The sequence below is a fragment of the Trichoplusia ni genome, chromosome 8, assembly GCF_003590095.1.
Source record: "Trichoplusia ni isolate ovarian cell line Hi5 chromosome 8, tn1, whole genome shotgun sequence".
Taxonomy (NCBI): domain Eukaryota; kingdom Metazoa; phylum Arthropoda; class Insecta; order Lepidoptera; family Noctuidae; genus Trichoplusia; species Trichoplusia ni.
In genome coordinates, this window is record NC_039485.1 from 8,234,098 (window position 1) to 8,247,689 (window position 13,592).

Consider the following 13,592-nt stretch of genomic DNA (forward strand, 5'->3'; position numbering starts at 1 on the left):
TTCGCCTTATAAATTCTCCTCAAAATCCAGAGTACGCCGTAAAAGCAATAAACATGACACAAATGGCTTCATTAAGACAGAAGGCGGGGTTTGTGGCCTAGGAAAAAAAAGTGTAGTGTCACACAAGCCTTAATAGATATATAATGACGGCGACGTTTCCGTTATGCACAAATCTGAAAAATATAGGCTGCGTAGACGCATAACGTGTTCCGGTACGCGGGGCGGGACAACGGACCCAGACCCCAAAGGTTACGGCTCATGCTCACGAGGTAAATAAAAAATGGTCCAACCAAAATTTTACTCATTAGCATGGCCGTAAGTACCGTTCACCGTAACTGCCAATTAAAGTTTGGTTACCATAAAAACGCCCAACGAAATTTGAGGTTTCAAGCAAATAACCAACATTGAAAGCTCACATTTAATATACAAAGCGACAATAATAAAGCTATAACTGTGTGATCTCAATCCGATCTTGATTACATTCGAGAGTAGCCCGGGGCGGTCGATTCAAAAACAGGTTAAACGAATTTGTGTTCGGAAAGGCGAGGAGCATTAAAACGCAACATTTTTCGTTGAAAAACAACCAGAGAAAATTACAATATAATCTGACTCTCAAAAATTCAAGTTCAAAAGCAAAAAGACAATGGACGCTTCCAAGGAAATCGACTCGTAACCGTTCCCAAGATTCCCTTCGTACAAGTGTCGGGCACAACCCGTTCTGCAACACGTGTCGCAAACAAAAGAAACTTGTCCAAGTTGCCCCCCTCTCCCCATCGGGCGACAAAAGGATTGCGCAAGTTATATTAGTCGTAAAGAATTTCGGACTAAGATCTATAAGGTTGTAAACCGCTCGTAACTCACAATGGTCCCGCAGTTGCGGAGGACATTCGCAACAACTGTTGTTTGCTTCGATGTTTTAATTGTTCCTAATTCGTAAAACTTTTCAGCGTGATTTACAAGTGTTGTTTTAGTAGATCGGTGGCTTTTGAGTTATTTTTTTTCGATACCGCCAAACATGTGGCGCGCGGTTGACAACGCGGGAAGCGGTTATTTACACTGGTGGGATCGTAAACGGTTTTTAATGACAAAAACAATAGCTTTAACTTTTTTGCTATGAACGACGAACGTTACTGTAAGGGTGCTTTATAGTTTCAGCTCAGAGTGATGGGTTTACGATCAAACGGGACAATTGCGTTAGCATATTTCAATGGAAGGGCGACATTAAAACGGATCACGTCGGCGACTTGCCCACGCGCTCAATTTTCTTCGATAAAATTATGTAAAGTAGATATTTGCGCTCCGAGTCTAATGAGTCAAATTAAGATAACGTGTTGTGTTCGACTCCGCATAACATGTTCTACAAGTCAATAAATGTGTCTAGGACTTGTCGAGACGAGGCTGGGTTTGCCTGCGACATTCTGTGCCTATTACATAAACTGATGATAGCTGTATTAACTCTTCTTTATTATAGGTCTAAGAGACGAATAATGAATGGTATTGGTTTTAATTATGGAGATGATGATGTATGACATGATAGCTTCAATCTCCAATATCAAGCAGGCAACTGTGAAAAGTCGGTTCAATTTTCCAGTAAATAAAATGTCTCTCATGGCGCGGGTGTGGCTATGTGTAAGTATATAGACTATTTCCCATTATGTTTTGTATATACTATACGTAGCACTTGGGCAGGTATAAATTAAGCCTAATTACACCCACCAAACATCACCTTACACTATAATTATCTAAGTGTCTACTGACATAAAGTTTAGAAATATGCGCATATTAAACAAAACAAAAGCTTGCCCTATAATTTTATAATAAGATCCTCAAAGAATCGAGATACAATTTGGGCCGTTACTTACATGTATTTCTGAACTACATGACGCCATAATGAAAACCATAACCCAAAAAACGTGTCCAATGCACTTTTTTAATACATTATCATCTCATTACCCGCTATTCGAGCGATTTTAAATAATCGAGACCGTTCATTTTTGCATGTTTCCTTATTACATATTCGCAGCCAACGGGCTCGAGGGAACATAATCACTCAAATTGGTAACTCGAATCGCAAATTACAAAATTGATACGAAAAAAATCCGGTCGTGGTGGGGAGGTAGATGAAATTCTTAACTGTATATAAATATGTATGTGTGCGCATTTGCGTATGTAGGTGGTGCAGGTAAGAATGAGGCTACTTGGCCCGCTCCCACTTGGGTGGTCTCAGAATCAACTGACCGATTACCAAGTATATAGGCACCACGCTATAACACATTGGCTGCCGCTCTCCTTTATATCTACACGAAGTGAATTATTGTTTAAAATAAAAGCTCGCATGAATTACTGTATCAATGCGCGGTGTAATTAAACCACTGCTGTAGGGTCCGCAGCGCAATTTAATAATGGAATGCTTATTTAGTTAGAGTGTTTTACAACGGCTATATGTAACTTCGTTCCATCATAAGGCAGCGCAATATTGAGTTAGTAAGAACTCAAGTACGCGTAACTAAAAGAAACACAATTTATACGCATGTTCATTCGAGGGCATGAAGTCGTAAATCGTATAAAGGGTTTAATTCACATTGGCCCGAGTCCTATGCGGGGACGTCCGAAGAATTAATTCGCTAAATTATAGTTTTAAATTCCTGGTAGAGGCGGAATAATATACGGATCCTAACGATGCCAACATAGCGGCGTAATTTTAATGTACTTTCCAAGACGCCGCTGCTTTCCCGCCATCTGCAGTGCCGACTTCCAATCAGCTCACTAGATGTGTATCGACTTGAGAGCTTGCTTGTTATCTCAAAAACACAATATGAATAATACATTAGTGGCCGGTGTAAGAGTACACGCTCTCTTAAATTGGCAAAGCTTAATTGACTCAAAGGTTGAAAATGAAACGAAGGACTCGAGTCCTACCGGCAATACGGCAACTTTTTATGTAATCAGTACCCGACCGACCACATAACGGAATCAATTTAAATCGGTTATGTGAGATTGCGTATAAGGGTTGGTAAGGTCAGCAAAAGCAATTAATTAATACAATTTTAATTATTTATCATGTGGGAAACTACGAATTACGTTGATGTAAATGGCGTAGCTTTAGCCATATCTGTCCAAGAAGTTAAATTTAAGATGTTTTATAAATGTCAATTTATTTTCTGTAAAGGATTTTTGTTTTAAAGAACTTGTCGAAACTTTATACAGATATATTCAGACATGAATGTGTTTTCAGGCGATTTTACAGGTAGACTAAAAAGGTTATTTATTATTAAATACATACAGCGTAGTCAATCTAAATGAATTTTATTATAAATTCTTTCAGGATCGAAGACATCTACAAAAATTATTCAACACGAAATCGATTTGCGAAACAGAATCAACAAGAGTTTATAATTACATTGATTAATGTATTACTGTTGGTACGATTGGTATTAGTCTTACCCTATCTATATTTAATTAAAAGCCGATACAATTTAGTTTTCAATGTACTGAACAAATTTTCTATGAGATTAAACAACGGCTGCACGAAAAGGGGCGGGCAGAGCCATACGCCTTTATTAGTTAGTTTCTTGTTCTTTGCCTCATATTGGTTTCAGTTCTTGCAATTAACTGGTAAATAGTAAACGAGAATTGTTTGACAGTTTGAAGAAGGGACATGCTACAGATCGTTATTTTTAACATGTTAAAGGGAGGAGTAAGTAACGGAATGTCATACATAGATGTACTGGTTATTTTAAATTTATATACACAAGAACAGGTTAAAATATTCAGGGCTGCATTTATCGATAAATATACATACTGTTTAAGCATTAATATAGGACGAGAGCCAGACTCATGTAGTATTAAATATCGAAGATAGCTATTAAAGTAATTGCGAGGCAGTACCTACATGCCACTCAAGACAAGACCCTTCCAAGGCGTTTACCGAGAAAATTAACAATTTGCAAACCAAAATGGCGACTGCAACCTGATTTTTTTCCGTCCCCTAGATGATAATTTCGCGATGCCCAAGCAAACGTAAATTATCAACGCTGTTACTCAAGATCGTCATCTCGATATACATGCCGAAATCCAAAAACCAGTTCGATCGAACCATGTCGCTAATTATACCTACTGCCCTTTAAATATTCTCAGAAAACAGACACCAATCAGGCACGTAATATTTTTAATATGATACAATACATGTTGAGACGTTTAAATTCCAACTTAAACCATAAAGCTATGTAAAACAACCCCTGAACAATGTTTGACCCCTTTCTATATCACTTTTCGATATATCGTCCCGATATTAGACCATACATCAGGCCTGAACGCAATAAAAATTGGACGTCCCGAGAGGATTAGGCCAAACCCTGACATATGTGACACGTGAAAGCCTCAGACTATTTCTTTTCAAAGGGGAGGTCGGCGTGTGTTATTTAAAAATCAATTTTAGAGAGCACTTAAAACACTGATGTACTTCAAAGACATTTATGTGACGTTCAGAATGGGCGGACGACGCGCCGCACATTAATACGATGAATACATCAGCTGTTACTCAAAATAAATGACTCAATAAATCAATAATAGACTGTTATTAAATACGAGGTCATGCAGCGTATAATTTCCACAATACAATCATAAACATCAATAATGTCTGTATCTATATGATTTACCTAACAAGGGGCCATGTAGAAAGCCACTCGAACAAGCCCAAAGTACACGAAACCATTGACGCAAATAATTTTAACACAAAGCAAACTTCTGAAACCAACGCTAACAAGATGCAGCTGTTGCGATCTCTCAAACGGAGACCATTTTGAAAAACTCGTTAGAGTTTTCGAAAATAGAATATAAAATGTGTCACTCCTTCCCCGATAAATCAGGCGTGATGAATGTATCCAAGTTAGGAGCGGTGCGCTGCGTGACGGGGCAGTCCCTCATTGGGTGGCGCAGTCGCCATATTGCTCCGAGCTTGTAGCTGTCAAACTTTGATATATTACAGCTGGCCTGCTCTAGTGTGCGCCTTGTCTTATAATCACATTGATCACAGATTAAATTGAGAATCATTTAAGATTTGCAAGCTCATATATTTCGTGACTTCACAACTTCAAATAAACATTTTTTTTGTCGTGTGAAACATAAAATATTGAAAAAAATAATCTTTTGATTTCACGGGACGTTTTGAAAAATTGACGTTTTGTTCTGGTGGTGTAAAATTATAGCGAGAGCAGACTTCTAAGAGATAAAGATTTGATTTATATTTTGACATTTTAAGCCAAAACATTCGTGTTTTTGTTGTAAGTTTAATTTATTGGTGTAATAAAAACGACAGATATTAATATCAAAATACCTGTCAAGGCGATTAGGATTTTTCGTTTTCTTACGTACATAAGGAATATTCTAGAAAGATTTAAATAAAAACTCAACCGTTTTAAAGCAAAATCTAGATTAATTAAGTGACAAAAGTCGCAGGAAGCTGACTCATAATTAAATCATTGCCCATAATAAGAAAATAGTTGACGTCCAAAAAAGTCTCATTTGGCGGTCTGCCGCAAAACTTTATAGATGTGCTAACAACTTTGCTGGTAGACCACAAGATACGTTCGAATACTTATCATTAGATTAAGAAAGACCAGTCACCACAGGATTTTCGACTTTATACTCTTCAACATAAGATTGATTTTGTTTTTAAGGTGTTGTTATTTAAGTGCCTGATGAAATGAACCGACAATTTGCCGTTTAGCGTGCATAAAAGCGAATCATAGTGATAGTAATCGGCAGATATCATGTTATTATTGTGATTCTTGGTTGTAGAGACAGTAAGTATACCTAGGTAGTGCAACAAACCTCAATGGAGGTAGTATTAAACTTGTTTCTTGACGGGGCGTTGAAAATCTCGAATATAATGGAGACATAAATCTATGTAACGTTGATACAGTTAAAGAGTAAATTAATTTTAATGTAAAGATGTTTTACGGAAAAAAAGAAGTAGGTAATTACTCAACCGACTATTCAATTTTACCATGTAATGACTCTAAAATATATTGAGTAGGTATGCCGATATTTGTATTTAACTTATATGCAGTACGCATTTTGCAAGTACTTTAATTTCTAATCACAATAATATACTTTAATAAAGGTCCTTAGAATCATATACAACGATATATCACAAAATGTAATCTCATCCTTTCAACGTAAGTTTAAATCAATAAAACCTTTTACTTTGCTTTTATATCGCCGCTAGAAAATTGAATCCGGACCGTCTGCTACAGATTTATCTGCAAACAGTACTCCATTTCAATGAATGCTATAAACTAGCACTTGAAATAAAATCGTGGAGTTGTTGTAAGGTTTATTAAATTGATCATATTAAAATGTCTGTTGACATAGTTCGTCATTAAGAAAATTGAACTGAAGAAAATCTGAAAAACTGTTATTGTTTTGTTTTTCAAAAGAAGGATTTATGCATGTATAATTGTATGAAACACGTATTTCATTTGTTTCATTAAGTTATGAAATCGTAACAACCGTTGACTTTGTTCCAAAATTCAAATTCTTCATTAACTTCGTTCAATCATTCGAAATTTGAATACAACTTCGGAACAAAATAACAAACAAACAAGCATAAATTTATTTAAAATATACGTATCTTACTCGGTATTCGCATTCGAAATTCAAAAACTTTAAATCCGCGAGTTTGCCGAAATCCTGCTGCGAAAATTTTAAACGGCTGAAAGACAACAAAGTCACCTGAAAGGAGTTTGTATTCAGGAGGTTCGGTAACCCAAGTTGGGCGTATCCGCGTAACTTAGGTTAGACTTAAGTAAAGAAACCACAGCGCCGTGTTGTCTGAAGACCGACTTAAATCTCAGACGATGTTAGGACTTGGATACAATATATGAAAGGATTTGAAGTTTTAAGATAGATTTTTGTTTGAGCTTGTTTTTAAATTTCGTTGGAATTGCTTTCTATTGTAAGTCATTTGAAATGGTTTTATGAGATTATTTGTTGGAAGATTTACTATAGTTAAGTGTACATACATTTTTCTTTTGACAGTTGTCGAAATAATAATAAGACCGATTTTACTGACTCAAAGAGAAAATTTAAGACGGCTGTCAAAAAATAACTCTAACTCTCAACTACCCAACTAAAGATTTCATATGAATGTAATTATCACAAATGAAGATACAGCGAGTGTTTTATCTTACTTTAACTTTAGAAACTTCTGCTTCAGTGTGTATTGTACTCAAATGCAAATTTCGCCACTGAGCCGAGGATGCGCCGAGATTTTACCGCCGTTTGAAATAAATATACCAGATTTGCAGTCGAGAGTTTTATGTCGAGACGTTACTGTTTCATTCACAACTTCATTGTAAGAAACAAACAGACTGCTATACAACCTGCACTTAATACAGTCACTCGACTCACTTGTATCACAAGGGATTAATTAACAAAAATAATTAAATTTGTCTTGTAATTTTCAAATATGAATAAACTCTTGCCTCGCTATTACACGAACATGCATATAACGTGCCCATCAGTCATTAAAAAGCCAAATATAAAAATTGTTCGTCAAGTTCCTTTCAAAAATACGATATTCATGAACAATACCGAGCAGGCTCTAAATAATATGGGCGACGTTGTTTAGTCAGCGCGTCACGATACAACACCAATAAAATGTTCCCTACCGAAACCTGTGTCAATAAAGATAAAGGAAAACTAATATCAAAACAAGAATAGGTACGTGATAAGAAAACATTTATTCCCTATGTTTAATGCATGATTTGTCATAATTCCCCGGCCTCCCCGCCCTGGCCGTTGTTTTGTATCTCGCGAGGAAATGGGCGTTTATGATTTATCGTTTGTCTTATTTATCTCGGACGAGGAAAAATTATTTGAGGGGTTACATTCGAAGTAGTAAGCTTTATTAACAAATGTACCGACGAGATTGCGCTCGAATAATTGCAATTTATTCGCGCCGTGTGCAGAGATAACCAACAGTTACTTTTGCCATATGGGATTGGATGTAAATTATGTATTGTTCATATTCATACCAGGTAAAAGAATACTGATTGGTTTCCAATGAAAATTTCTGCAAGCTCAAGCTCTACTTTAATACAACACAAAACGTAAAATATGCTTGCATTTTCTAATTCCATTTATTGTAATATAAATTTCAATGCAGGTGACTTTCCCAGTGCAGTCGCATCCCTCTGTTACATGGCGGCAATAAAGCCGCGAATCAAAAGTTGCCAGTAAATCACAATACGGCGTCCGCTGCCCCGTGTTTGCTCTCGCCCACATAATCCGTTCATACGGCGGTAAATCCATCCAGCAGTGTCGCGTACAACACTAAATCATCATAAGAGAATCCAGCTCTATACGTGTGTACTACACAAACTACACATATTGCTGATTCGGTTTGGCAACATCGCTTATACAGTAAAATTTACTATACACAGCTATGAGCGCGCGATTTATACGATCATCTCTCGCAAAACAAAGGCATCGAACACAATATTTTCACATTTATATTAGTAAAAACTTTTTGAAAACTAATAACATTGTACCTACATTCGGATTCATTATCCAATCGTCGAATATCGAATGGAGCCACTGAAAAAACTCGCCGATTTATTCGATTCTTTTTTATTCGATTTACGCTCGGCGCGCCAGTTACTGAAAAAGTTTGCATCGTAATGCAATCGTGTGGCATTAGTTTTGCCGTTTATCAGCGCGTTCTCGCTGCTGCAAAGCTTTGAGGGATTAATCTAGCGGCGTGGTGCGGAATAAAGCTGTTACTTTAAACTCGTGAAAAACTTCGCATTGTATTGTACTAGAGCAATGTCATCATGTATTCCTACTGAATTTAGATAAGCACTAAAATCCTAATCCATAATGCATTATTAGGCTGCTAGTTTGTCTGGCATAAGCCCAAGTTTAGTGAAGTTGCACATGCAAGCATTTCCGAGTACTCTACTGTTGTAGAATACAACTATTAAGCAATTATAAGTTCGTTAAAAACGGGGCTATAAAACAATAAAAGCATTGGCTAAACAACGTGTGTACACGCAATATTTGTTTGTGAAACATCGCAATTTTTAGTTGAGTGCTGTGCGTGAACCGTGGCCTGCAATTTGGCTTTTTCCCCCGATTTATGTGAATATCAGCGCCCCACGGATAACGGACAAACAAGCGGAATTTGTTGTTGAAACACAGCTATTTTTTAGTTACACTTTTATTTACATTAGTAAAGAGCTGAATGTTTTACATGTTCGACAATTTAAATGCAGTGACTATAAAACACGGCCATGTGAATACGCTGTGTGCAGCATACAATAAATTGTCCTTATTTCGCTCTCCATAATTCTTTGTATAAATTCCGTAATAGGTATAAAATGCTATCCAGATTTCGAATAATGAATTAGCATGAGCATCGTCAGTTTAGAAGGCTTTAACTTCTTGGTACGGCTATTTAAGGCGTATTTCCATCCACAAGTTTTCAACACATAGTTTAAGTCGCTCAACCACCGCATAAAACATTGTCATTACAATACACGGCCTGTTAACATATGTGGTCTCGAACAATACTCTGCAGATCAGTTACGTTTGTTAAGCACTGTCTGTCTGTACGTCAGAGGTTTATTGGACAAGAGATTGAAGCGATAGTCCGCCCGCCAACGTCGACCAACGAATTGGGTGTGCTGTCCTAGGGTTACGTTTACTAGGATTCTGAGAAATTTAAGGCTTGGAGAATGTTTATTTAATTTATTCCAGGCACGATTTACTTAAATATGTTATGTTTGAATTCAACTTGTTTGAACTTAATCATAATCGTAATATTAGTGCATCGAAAACCGATGTTGCTGATAAAACATAAAAAAAACATGTCTATATTTTTAAATAATTTCTCACAAAAAAAAATTAGATACGTTCCTACGAGCACGATCGATAACTTTTAATTTTCTCCCAACTTTCATATAGAACAAAAAGTTTCACACAAATATTAAATTAAAACTGCAGTTTCACCTCAAAATTTTCCCATAAATTCTTATCATAATCAGTTGATTTGGCAATTTGCCCTAATTCGCGGTATATTACGAGCTTGGTATACAGCCTTTTTACGGGCATGTTTATGGCAGCTGAGCGTGGTTTATCTTGCAGGACAGTGGAAAGAACCTCACAATAGGGGGCGGGCTGCCTACTGCTCGCCTCAGCTATCTGCTAGCCTTGATGCTAAGAATTATTGTTTAAATTGTCGTAAGATATGTGAAATTCAATTTAGAACTTATATTTTACTTGCTTAACATTTTTGTGTCTATGTATCTATGTTTTTGGTAGATTGCCTTGTTACTAACAATATAAAAGTCATCAATTCGCGTCCTTAAAAGTGGACTAAACTTGTTTTTTGTTTAGATTTATTGGAATAAATATATTCTTTGAAATGAAACTACTTTTACGGATTTTATAGCGGTTTAATTTTTGATAATTTTCGATAAAATCTGTAAAAGTAGTTTCATTTCAATGTCTAACATTCGCGTGAACCGAAGAAACCACTATAAATATATTCTGCTTTGTTTTTCCCTAAAATCCGATGTTTTATTTCATAATACAGGCTATACCATAAAATAGAATTTATATACTCAAATACTAATTACGAAACAAAAACAAATCCTCAACAAGGGAAAACAGCATCAATTCATACTTATAATTACGTTCATAATTAAACGCCAAAATAAAATAGCTTCCCGTTTAATTTTAAATACTAATACAGCATAGAATTTATTAGGTTTATCTGTAGTCCCCGCGGCCGGGCTTGTAAACAATGCTGATATGAAATATTAGTTTCAACCGGCCCATACATCTAGCCCGCCTGTTATTAACCTTACCAACTTCAGTATTTATATATACATTATACGTATATATTACTAACATACGTACAAGTTTTGTATTGCGAAAATTGAATATTAAATTGTGTTTTCTCTTTTATTTAAGTTGGAGAAAAACTTTTGTTGAAATGTTGGTTTAAAAAGCTTTTCAAAATACTTAATTAGATGCATTAAAGAAATATCTAATACAAGGTTTTAGTTACCATTTATTTGAGGTAAAAACATCGGGTCAATTTCAAATTAAGAATAACTCTAAGGTGGGTATTATGCAAACATGCACTATGACAGAATCAGTCCTCAAAAGTCTACCTAGAGTTATCTTCAAACACGAACTTACTTAAACTTGTAGGTTTCAGTAAATATATCCGGTTTAGATAACAAAGTACGTCTCCCTGTGTCGCCATTCCTATCCCGGCGAGCTAGAGTAGCTAGACCCGTATAGTTCGCTCAGTTCTTAGCGAGGCAACAATGCGCTCGCCACGAACTCCACAGACATCCGACTACAGACTATGTAAGGATTCTGCATCAATACTTTTGCTTTGGGAATTTTTGAGAAGAAAAATTCAGATTTTGCCCTCGGAAAAGTTCTTAATTTAAGTTATGATTAAAAACTTTTTACTAATATGGACGAAGCCTACTTGAATGTAAATCGAATTATCGTTACTAATAATTTAAGAGATAATTTCAATTGAAAGCTACTAAAACTTACTAATTCAAACTATTAAATTATTATCAAGGAGTTCAAGTGCAAGTTCCGAAGTCCTTACGTAGATATAGATAGAACGCGACTGTAGGTCCAGAATTTAGCCGCTGTTAATTTGTCACAGTGAATTAGCCACGGACGGGGGTAAATGATAGCGTTAGCATGTTGCACCCTGCACCGCCAATATGCTCGTAAACGTCGCACCACGACAATTTAATACCTAACTATGTATCTAGATGTCTATCTCAGTAGATATACGATGATTATTCTGCGCCACTATAAAATATTCTAAGTCACGTAATTACGATTTTGAACGTATAAATTGTTTGGGCAGAGATTGTAGGTAAATTGGAACTGGCTGATGAATGCCAAATTGATCGTTATGATATCGCCTGATTGGCTGGACCTTAACTATGTTTGATGTATAGTATCCGGCAGACATTAATATTTATCGTGTTGCAAAAGAATCAATCTAAGAAACGTAAATAAAAATGATGAATGAAGCGTAATTGAAAACTGGAACTAGAGGAAGTGAATAATAGAAAAACCTGTTCCTATAAAATTTTAAAACTTCATTATAAAGTCCCCTAAAATTCAAACTACAACTAAAGATTCTGATCAAACAGAGCATTCAACAAGAACAACAGAGCATTTAAATAAAAACAATGAAATGACAAATGATACTAACCCTTAGTCCAAACGTATGAAATATGAAGTAACGAATCCAGTTAATTAGCCGCTACCCCAAACAATAACTAACAATCAAGAAAGTTTAGAACAAGACTCAATGACATCGTAAATCTATTTCGTCGCACCAATTAAAGGAGCCAAAACAAACTTAAAAAAGGAGCTTTAGAAAGTCAGGCTGGTCATAAAAATCTAACCGATGCATTATTACGGGAATATGATGACAAAAAAACGGTACAATACGTTTAAACTTTACAGTTACCTTTGTACTGTAGATAAAGGGAGAAAGTTGCACAACGGTCAGCTTTCTAAAATTCGATATTGTTTGTCTATTGTTCAGGATAAAACTGTTTCTGGTGAAAGAAAGTTTGTTGGTTTAGAAATTTCCGGGAGTTTGGTTGGTCCAGACTCCAGACTTAGTGGCAAAAAGTAATGCAGTTGTATTTTTTGGCTTGATCGATTTTTTATCATGAATTGAAGCGTAGAAATGTAATATTTTCTGATAGTTTGACATTTCCGATTATTTAAACTTTCTTAAACAAAACGTATCCAACGAATGAACTAGATTCGAAAGCATTGAAGTGCAAGTTAAATCTTACATTGCCTATAATCCCAATGTCCCCTATTACCAAAATAAGAGAAACAATAAATCCTATAAACTGGTACATACCCCGCATGGCATGGCATGTAGTTAAGTTTATACTTTTAAGTAGTTATAAGTGCGGGCTCGGTGTCGTGCCGGGGCGCGGTTACAGTCGCTTGTTAGCGAACAATGCTGTATGCACGTTTGTGACTATCTAGATATGTATTGGGACCTGTACGGATGAAGAAAAAGCCTCCAGTTAGACATTTGCATTGGTTAAAAGGGAAAGAATTGTTCCTAAGGAAATGTCGAGCTAGACCGCTTTTTGTATCACTCATATTATTTTAACCATTGTGAAATGCGAGCACCTTTACAGAATAAACATATATTTGAGTTATTACATACGCATGTCAAAGAAAGAATGCACAACTGAAAATATAATTAATATTTTATTTTAATTTAAGAACTATTTTAGAAATTACATGCATTTAAATACCCCTTACTAAATAAAACCTTGGTCTGAATAACTCACGACAGCAATTAATGAAAATTGTTAACATTTTCAAGCAGGCACTAAATTAGAATGAACAATATATAAAGAAACCGCGCAGTGTGACTAATGCACAAGTAAATACGTGTTAATAGTCCATAAACAATAATATTCTACTAATGCAGACGTTTACGGCTGTCTTACAACATGACAATAACACATCAACTGTATCAAGCCTCATTGAACTAAACACGC

General features: G+C 35.8%; 1 protein-coding gene across 1 annotated transcript in view; it reads right to left on the reverse strand.

The window, feature by feature from the left end:
• Positions 1-13,592, reverse strand: part of LOC113496947 (homeotic protein ultrabithorax) — a 98,184-nt gene that overhangs the window by 5,053 nt on the left and 79,539 nt on the right. The window lies entirely within an intron of this gene.